An 8,970-nucleotide genomic window follows, 5' to 3' on the forward strand; every position below is an offset into this window, starting at 1 on the left:
TCCTTTCTCTGCTGAGTTGCTAATGTGCCTACAATAGAGTTCCACTGCTACCCATCAGAGTTGACCTATTTCTTAGGGGGGTTAGGATTCTTAAAAAAATTGAGAGATTTGTCAAATTGGACTATAAACTCCACAAGCTCAACTGAGCATGTATAATTTCCTCATCTTTTTCTTCCTGATGCCTAACAGGGTCTGACATGTGGCAGATGCTCAAAAATACTTCTCAAAGTTTTGTTTTGTTGATGAATTAAGGAAGAAAACTTCAGGGAAGCAAATTTCATTTTAATATAAGTAGAATGATGTAGGAAGAAGCACTGTCCAAGGTAGGCTGCCATGAAAGACAGGGAGCTTTCCACCCTTGGAGGAGGGAAAACGTAGCTGGGGAAACTGCTCCCTAAGCTCGAGAGTTGACCAGATGTATGAGGTAAACAAGTAGCAGCCGATTTCGCTCCAGGCCAAGGAAAAACTCCAACACTTTCTGCTTCATGACCATGAAGTGATTCATTACCTGAAGGGTATAAAAAGATGTATCCTGTAATAGCATCAGTTTAAACCAGGTGACCAAATGCTTGTGCCTTGTTTGCTGTGAGTCTTTTTTGTTGTTAAATTCGAAACATACTGTATTAAATCCTAACTTTTTCATTTCTAATGATCAAACTTTGTTTTACTAAGATGAGCATTTGTACCTTTGAAAGTCTCCAAGGACATGGTCTTCTCTAGAGCACTATGTGAATGCTGATCCATATTAGCCCAGAGCTGTCGCTTCTAGGTCCTGAACACCCAATTGCTTCTACCTGCAGAGCCAAAGGCTAGGCCCACCTCTTTGTCACGTTAATTTGGAACCCAAATTTTCAAATCAGTGTAAGGTTGGCCCACAAGAGAATTTCAACATTTCTTGAAACATTAGAAGTCTTTTATGATTCTCTCCTTCTCCCTCTTTTCCTTCTCCTTCTGCTTTTCCTTCTTCTTCTTTTAATTCTGAATGAAGTTTCTCATCCAAGGGAATGTGGTACTTGATAATCACCTCTTTGATATCCATGCATTCCACATTCATTTATACCGCACATCTGTGATCCATTAAAAGAAATAAGTAAGCCTCCTGCCCAACCATAGCCTTTGCTGTGATGATCTTTTGGAAAAGAGCGCCACCTCTCATCAGTAAACCGATGTGGCCTCGCCAGAGTCAGGGGAACTGTCAGCCAGGAGGGGTGAATGACCTACCACTAGCATTTTTTCTTTGCACAGAAATTCCCTTTCCGCCAACAAGGGCTACGTACCTGAGGTTGTGCATCACGCCTATTTCAGTAAAAGCCCACAGGAGGTGGGTGACCCTGTTCTCTGAAAATAAAACCCAAATTTTCTATGTCAGTATGTTTTGTTTCATAATCTATGGATTTACTTTCAAAAGGGGGTAATGGAAAATTCTTAATCTATTTCTCAGTGTGAAACATTCTTTAAAATGTAGGATCTTTTAAGGAATAAAACAAGTTTTCTAACTTTACTCACATTAAGAAGTACTCGTTAGCATTTTAGGGCGTTTAGAAGTCTTCTAGGCTCCTCCTGTTACAAGAGATGAACCTGGGCTCCAGAGCTGTGCAGTGATGTCATGTGTCTCCCCCACTGACTCCATCTGCGTTGCCTGCTACCCTCAGGCCCTCTTCTTTGGGAGACAGAATTTTGCAGTTTACAGGGTACTGGAAAGATTGGGACTATATGAAAACTTATTGTGTTATCTTAGGCTGTATCTAAATGGAGCTTTTATCTTTATATTTTTATTATAATCTGCTTGTGCTAACAAAGTACAAATCTCTATTCATAACACAAAAACACACATGTTGATTCTAAACAGAGTTATATAAGTCACTGCATATGCCTCTAAAATCATTCATGTAAATTTTTTTGGGGGGAAAGCATTTTATATTCTTCTTCCTTTGTAGGGAGTTTTAAGTGATTTGAAATATAAAACTGTATGTAGTTTTTGATGATCATACAGTTTTTCATAAATAGCATGCTTGGCTTTTGGAGATAATGTATTGTGAGTGCCAGTGGAAGAAATTTTACCTTATATTATTTACTATAAACGGGTGTTGCTACTGCAGTAAAAAAAAAAAAAGCAATGGGCAAAAGGATGAGAAATTTGTGCTCCAGTCTAGTGTCTGCCACTTAGTAGCACTGTGACTTAACCCAAGTCACCTAAACTCTCCTGGTGGAGGTAGGTGTATGTGTGTGTGTGTGTGTGTGTGGAAGCAGGGGTGAGGTGCAGGGAGGAGGGAGAGGTAAGAATATCTGAACTGCCTTTCTCATTGGATTGTTGCTAGCATCAAATGCAATAATATACTGGAAAGTTCTTTGAACTTATAAATCAAATTTAAGTTAGTATTACAATGGCCAGAGCATTTGCTTGTTGCCACATAGCATGTTAAGTGGACAAAGTGTGTTTAAAAGTTAAAAGCTGGGTTCTTTGATCTGCCAACTTGGATGGAATCCCAGTTTCACCACTTACTAAATGTGTGCCCTCTGGTGAGTTACTGAACCTGCCTAAACTTGACATCCTTAAAAAATATGAATTTAGTGCACATCGTCTTGGGTTGTGTTAAAATTAAGTACAGTGATACATGCAAGGCACCAAGTGAGATGTCCAGTCTACAGCCAATAAACTTTAGTCTTAGTATTATTACTGAGATTCCTGCTGTTCATATGGTTCTGTATGTTAAACAATCTGTGAGGCTTGGGCTTCTTAGCCCTTAAAATATTTTACTTAGGTCACCTATATATAGAGCTACAGCTAAGACATCACCTTAAAGGACACAGAGCAAATTCAAGTGTCATGAAAAAAAATTGCTGACATTCATGAGTGTGAGGGTAAATCCAAGAATATTTGCTGTTTATTCTGCCCTCCTCACTCTCATCTTCAGAACTAGCACTATGTCTCTTACAGAAACATTCTACAGAGAAGAATTGACTTCAGCATGTCTTCTTGACTTTGTTCCCACCTAGTGTCCCCAGTAATCTCAAATCCCTTATAAATTTCTTATCTTTATATATATATATATATACACATACATATATATATATATATATATATATATATAATTTCCTTTGTTTACAAATAACTTGTATTCAAATACCTCTATGTTCACTCTATTTCCTGTTTTAGATTATGACCTTCACAAAGGCTAAACCTTTTGTTTTTTTCTCACTAAACCCAATATTCAAGTTCCATGAATGATCCAAAGATCATTAATGCCTTGACATTAGGTACATTTGGATTCATGTTGTGCCTCTATTACCTACTTGTTGGGTAACCTTGGGGACATTGCTTCAATTCTCTGAACCTCAGTTTCTTTGCTCATAACATGAAGGTAACCTTGCAGAGTTCCTGTGAGTCTTGAAAGTAATACTTGGAAAGCCCTTAACACACAAGAGGCCTTCAGTAAAAGGTCACTATCAGTATTTCTCTCCTTTGAGTTGTCTATTGTGATTATCACCATGGTGGCCATCATCTCCATGCATATCCCTACGTATTGGCCTAGATTTCTGAGAACTAAAGAAAAACACAGGAAAGAAGAAAGATAGAAAATACCAAACCAAACCAAAACAAAAACACAGGAAAGCATGGTGAGAGCAGAAATCTCAAATCAGCAAACACAGAATAGATGTATTCGGTGCTCCCGAAGTGAAGGAACAGGCTCCATCACGTTGATGGAGAACACTGATGAGATGGTGCCACCTGGTGGTACTTTCCTAGTACTACAGGCACCGACGTTGTAAGGAGTGGGGACATAATTGCCAAAGGAGCCTCCGATTCTTGTCTTTATTGAGATGGTGGGAACCCACTCTATGTTCCCCAAACTTTTTCTTTCACCATCCTGAGCTAAACTGTGGACAGCACATTCGGATCTATTTAGCAGCACTTTACTAGTTTGTTTACTGTTTGTTTAGTTAGAATGTGTAGTAATAGAGCCTCTCTGTGCTTATAAATTAGCTCATAGCAACAAGACAGCAAGTAACTAAATATTAATCAATCACAAAGTAACAAAGGACAATGAGATTCTACTTGACATGTGCAAGTTAAACTGTACAAGTTAATCTCCATTCAAAATTCTTTCTCCACCTGGGAAAAAGGAAGACAATGTTCACCTTTAATTCTGAAATTTAAGGAAGAATGTTTTATTTGATAGTGCGTCCTGTAGTTACTTACTGACAATTATTATCTTTAAACACAATGATATTAAGTGAGGGGTCCTACAGAGCTCTACAGACACTCAGTCCTGAACCCCTGGGAAAGAGAAAATGAGCTGATTCAATTATCCTTATATTATATTGGGGGAAACAGTCTCAGAGAGCAGTTTCCAGGCTCTCGGCCTCACGTGGAAAGGTGCTGGCTTGGGTAGTAGATGGCCATCAACTGTGACTCGTTGGCTGTCAGCTGTAACCAATTAGCCATTAGCCACTAATATAACTGCAGTGGCTAAGCTAGCAAAGGTGGGGTTGGTTGGTTGGCAGAGAAGCGGATGGCAGATTGCGGATCGGGTGGCTCCTGCTTCCTGTGTCTCCAATCCAGCTGCCAGCGAGAATATAGAACCCCCCATCCATGGCTCCATTTGTGTTACTTTTTGGTCTCACCGTATCCTGCGTTCTTGTGCGGGGAGCAGGACCAGAGACCCCACATAACACCCTGCATGACACATATATTCACTCATTTACAGTAGAATTAATGAAGAAAAGCTAATGTCGCCAATAGGGGGAAAATCCAGTAGTCCAAGTAGAAAGCAGTGTATCTTTTAACTGAGGAAATCTTGTTTTAAAGTTTAGAATTTTAGAATTGAAGGGCACTTGAAAAATTAGATGGCCCAGCTCCTTCTTTTATAGATGACACTATGTTTGCCTAACTCATGTTTTTGTGATTTTTGTGTTTTAACTTGACCGGTTAGGTTTTGTTACAGAATGATGTGGCTCTATTAACAAGTCAGGCTGTAAAACACCTTCTACAATGTGCCATTTATTGGGAGAGAGTGTGTCTGGGAGAGGATTAGAAACAGCTGAAGGCACATGCAAGCCCATTGCTGCTCCTATTTTAAAGGCAGTTTAAAAGCTCAAATGAAGAGAGACTAGGAAGAAACAGAAAGTTAGAGCAGAACAGATGCTGCTGCTGTGGCTTTTGCAGTAGTCGAGCCCTGGCCTCTGAGACAGGAAGAAACATCCTAGAAGTTTGACACGCTTTCTCCATAATTCCCTGCCACCCCAGCCTCACCTGGACATGGGGGGAGAGGGGAACAGATGTGTCCCAATCCTGAGCATCCTTGCTTTACAGCAATGCCATGGCCCTTGGGCCAACAGCAGCTCTTCTGGTGGAAGTTGGTTCTGTTCATTAAAATGACATTTTTGAGCTCGGATTTGTTCCACTCTACAAACATCCTGTTTGTAGAGGCTCACACCTCTTTGCTTTGGGCAAGGTGATTCTGTCCCTGAAATGAACCTCCTTTGAAGACCTATATCACGCCCACCCCACCGCTACCCCCATCACCATTTTCTCAGCACCCTATCTACGGGAATGTCATGCAAATTTCTTGGTTCTGAGTATAGATGAATCAGACACAGTGTCTACCCCCAGGAATCTTTCTGTGTAGTATCACCATCGTGACAAAACTGCCTGAGAAATAGTCCATGATCTCAGAAATGCACTTCCAAAAAGTCAAAGCATGCTGCTCCAGTTTTATGGTTGGCCACTTGGTTCTTCTACCTTTTTATGGCCAAACCCGACTATGAAATGACAGGAACAGCCATCAGAAAGGAAATGATATAACTCATAAGCCAAAAATTGCCATTTCAGTTAGGAGGAACCAAAGACACACAAAGAACCTGAAGGATTCCTAAAGAAAACTTTGTATAGTATTTTATAATAATATGTATTCTGCATATAGTGAGATGCACTTTATATGGAAGATAGTTTCTGCTCAATTGTTCCCTTTCGAGCCCCAAAATATGATTCTTTGGCAATGCAGACACTTTAAATTCTCTCAGTATTTGCATAGTAGTGCCATATTCTGACATAGCCTCTCTATAATGGTGTTCTAAGAGTCAATTTTCAACGTTGGGGGAGGTTTCCCCACACCAACAAGCAATTTTCAGACACTAGTAGGTGTCCCAGAATTCAGCTCAATTCTGACACTCTACTCAGAGATAGCATAAGATTCCACAAGAAACCCCAGCCCCATCTGCTTCAGATGCCAGTTGCAAGCCAGGGTTGTTACCTCTACATCTGACCAACTGTCTATAATCAGAGGTTCCTATGCCCCCCTCCTTCCTTGGGTTTGATTAATTTGCTAAAGTGGCTCACAAAACTCAGAGAAACATTTTACTTACTAGATCACTAGCAAATGAGGTGTTATTTAAATAACGATATCATCATCGCCATCTAAATACTCCTTGTACTCACTCCCTGATACCCCTAACATAACCCCCACCCCCACACACGCCTCCTGTGAGATTGCCAGACTGTCCTGAGCTCTTAGTAAAGCCAAGCGCTGCAGTTTTATGATCTGCCCTCATATCTAATTTTTTCCTAGTGTCAACGTCTGTTGTTAATACTGGCACTATCCACCACTTGCTGCCTTTGTTGTTTGCCATTTCCCTCTCTTGTTTCTTCTTTCTTCCTTCAAACTTCCTTTATAACTCCTGGCTTAAGTGCTGATGTGGTTTTCCTTTTATGACTTTTTAAAGTCACTGAAATGGTTCTGTGCCTTCTGAACATCAAACCAAGAGACCATTAAGTGCCAAGTGCCATCTTGGGCTAAATCCAATTAGTGTTTTGGCTTGATGGCTTTAAAGTTGGATATTCTAGGTCAGCTTTTTTTCTTTCCTGTTGGACACACTTTTAACTTTTCCTCCTCTTTGGTGCTCTGGGTTCCATGCCACTCCAGATGTATAGATTACTGAAATTTTGGCCTCTGGGATGACTGTGGTGTTGCTGCAAAACATAGCGGTTTACTCTTTAACAGTAAGAATGCACTGGAGCAGCAACAGCACTTTCTTTAGTTAGAAGTCAAGAAAAATATTCCAAGTGATTGGAAGCTGCATATTATGCAATTTTTCCACTAGTTCTCTTTTAAAATAACTTATTCTACACATTTTAACTTGGCTGCTATTTTAAAGGAGTAACTATTTTTCTTTATTTTAAAGGAAAATGCTACTGATGAGTATGTCAGCAAAAGGCCTCCTTACTCTTTAATTAAGGGATGGTTTTATGGGGGAAGTGGTACACGGGGACATGATTGCTGCCCTGCAACACTGCATCCCAGGCAAGAAAGTGGCAAAACAGAACAAAGCCCAATCTCTTTCCCTTGAGCAAACATTCCTTTTGTAATGTTCCTTTGCTCTCAGACTTAATATCCTACATTTATCTTCTCTGAGTTGAATTGCTCTGCTTTAACCTAGTTACATAAATGTTCAAAGCCCTCCTCGAATTCCCCTCAACTTTCCAGAGTCTCTGGCAGAGCCAAGCTCCAGAGCCTTTCTACCCTATTTAAAAAAGAGGGGTTACCATGTGAAAATGGTTTGTCTCCATTATTACCTCACCCATTTTCATATAAACGTAATATCAGTTTTCTGCTAATTATAATTCATTGACAACATAAGGAATTTAATTGTAAGCATTTTCTCTTTGGACTATGGTTTCTTAAGCTCAGCGCTGGTGATACTTTGCGCCGGATAATTCTTTGCCCTGGGAGGTTCTTGTGTGAGCATTGTAGGAATTTTAGCAGCAGGCTTACTTGATGCACACACATTCCCACTTTGTGACAACCAAAAATGTCTCCAAATATTGCCCAGTGTTTCCTTAAGCAAAATCACCCTGAGGCTGAGAACCACTAATATAGACCAACTATGAACCTTTTTATCTATGAAGCTGTAGAGGCAGAAGCAGTATTTCTTCCTAGGATGTCTTAAGGGGGAAAAGAAAAAAGAACTTGGATTTTGGTCAGACGTGGTCTCTATTCTTTAGTCAGTTCCTAAAGTGTATTCATGAGTATCTTCTGGGCAAATTTTTTCAGATCAATCCATTGGTATCTTATTGCCCAGTTCTTTACATAAATAAAAGTTTACTATTTACTATGTGTCAAAAGCTATTTCACACATAGATATCTTTAATTCCACAATGATAAGAGGTGGGTACGAATAGCCAGCAAGCTAAGAGTATGGTGTCTTGTAAAGGAAGATTTGTAGGAAGACAGGCCAGAGCATCAATTCTGGCACCACTGTTCATTGGTTATAAAAACTTAAGCCACTTCTTCAGTTTCTGGGCAACTCAGTTTTCTCATCTGAAATGTGTGATTATGAATATTTTAGAGGGATGTTGGGAGAATTAAAATAAGGTAAGATATGCAACAGTATATGTTACCAGAAGAGACTCGGTCAATTATAGTTTGTTTTTGTTTTTGTTTTTGTTTTTATAACTGCAAGACGAGCTTTGTGTACTACACTACATTCCTTCCTTCTTGAAGAATTTTCTTCATTTGGCTTCCAGGACACAACTATCTCTGTCCTATTCCTACCTCACTGACTGCTTCTTTTTAGTCTCCCAAACTCTAAATGTTGGGTTGCCCCAGGGCTTAGGCCATAGACATCTTTTTTCTTTATCCACTTTTTCTTGTCAGGTAACCTTAGCCAGTTTCATGGTTTTACAAACCATCTTATACGGTGACACAAAAATTTTACCTGCCCCTGACCTTCAGATTATACCTTTATTAGGATCTCTAAGGGGTATCTCAACATGTCCTAAATGAAACTTCTGATTCTTACCCTTCCCCACAACCTACTCTTGCTGTTTTCACCAGCTCAGGAAATAGTAACTAACTCCATCCTTCCAGTTGGTCAGGCCAAAATCTGTGGCATTATCCCTGACTTTTTTCTTTCTTTTATAACCTATGTTCAATCTGTCACAGACCATGTTGGTCCTACCTTCAAACTGTA

This window comes from Rhinolophus hipposideros (genome assembly GCF_964194185.1).
Source record: "Rhinolophus hipposideros genome assembly, chromosome: 3".
NCBI classification, from domain to species: Eukaryota; Metazoa; Chordata; class Mammalia; order Chiroptera; family Rhinolophidae; genus Rhinolophus; species Rhinolophus hipposideros.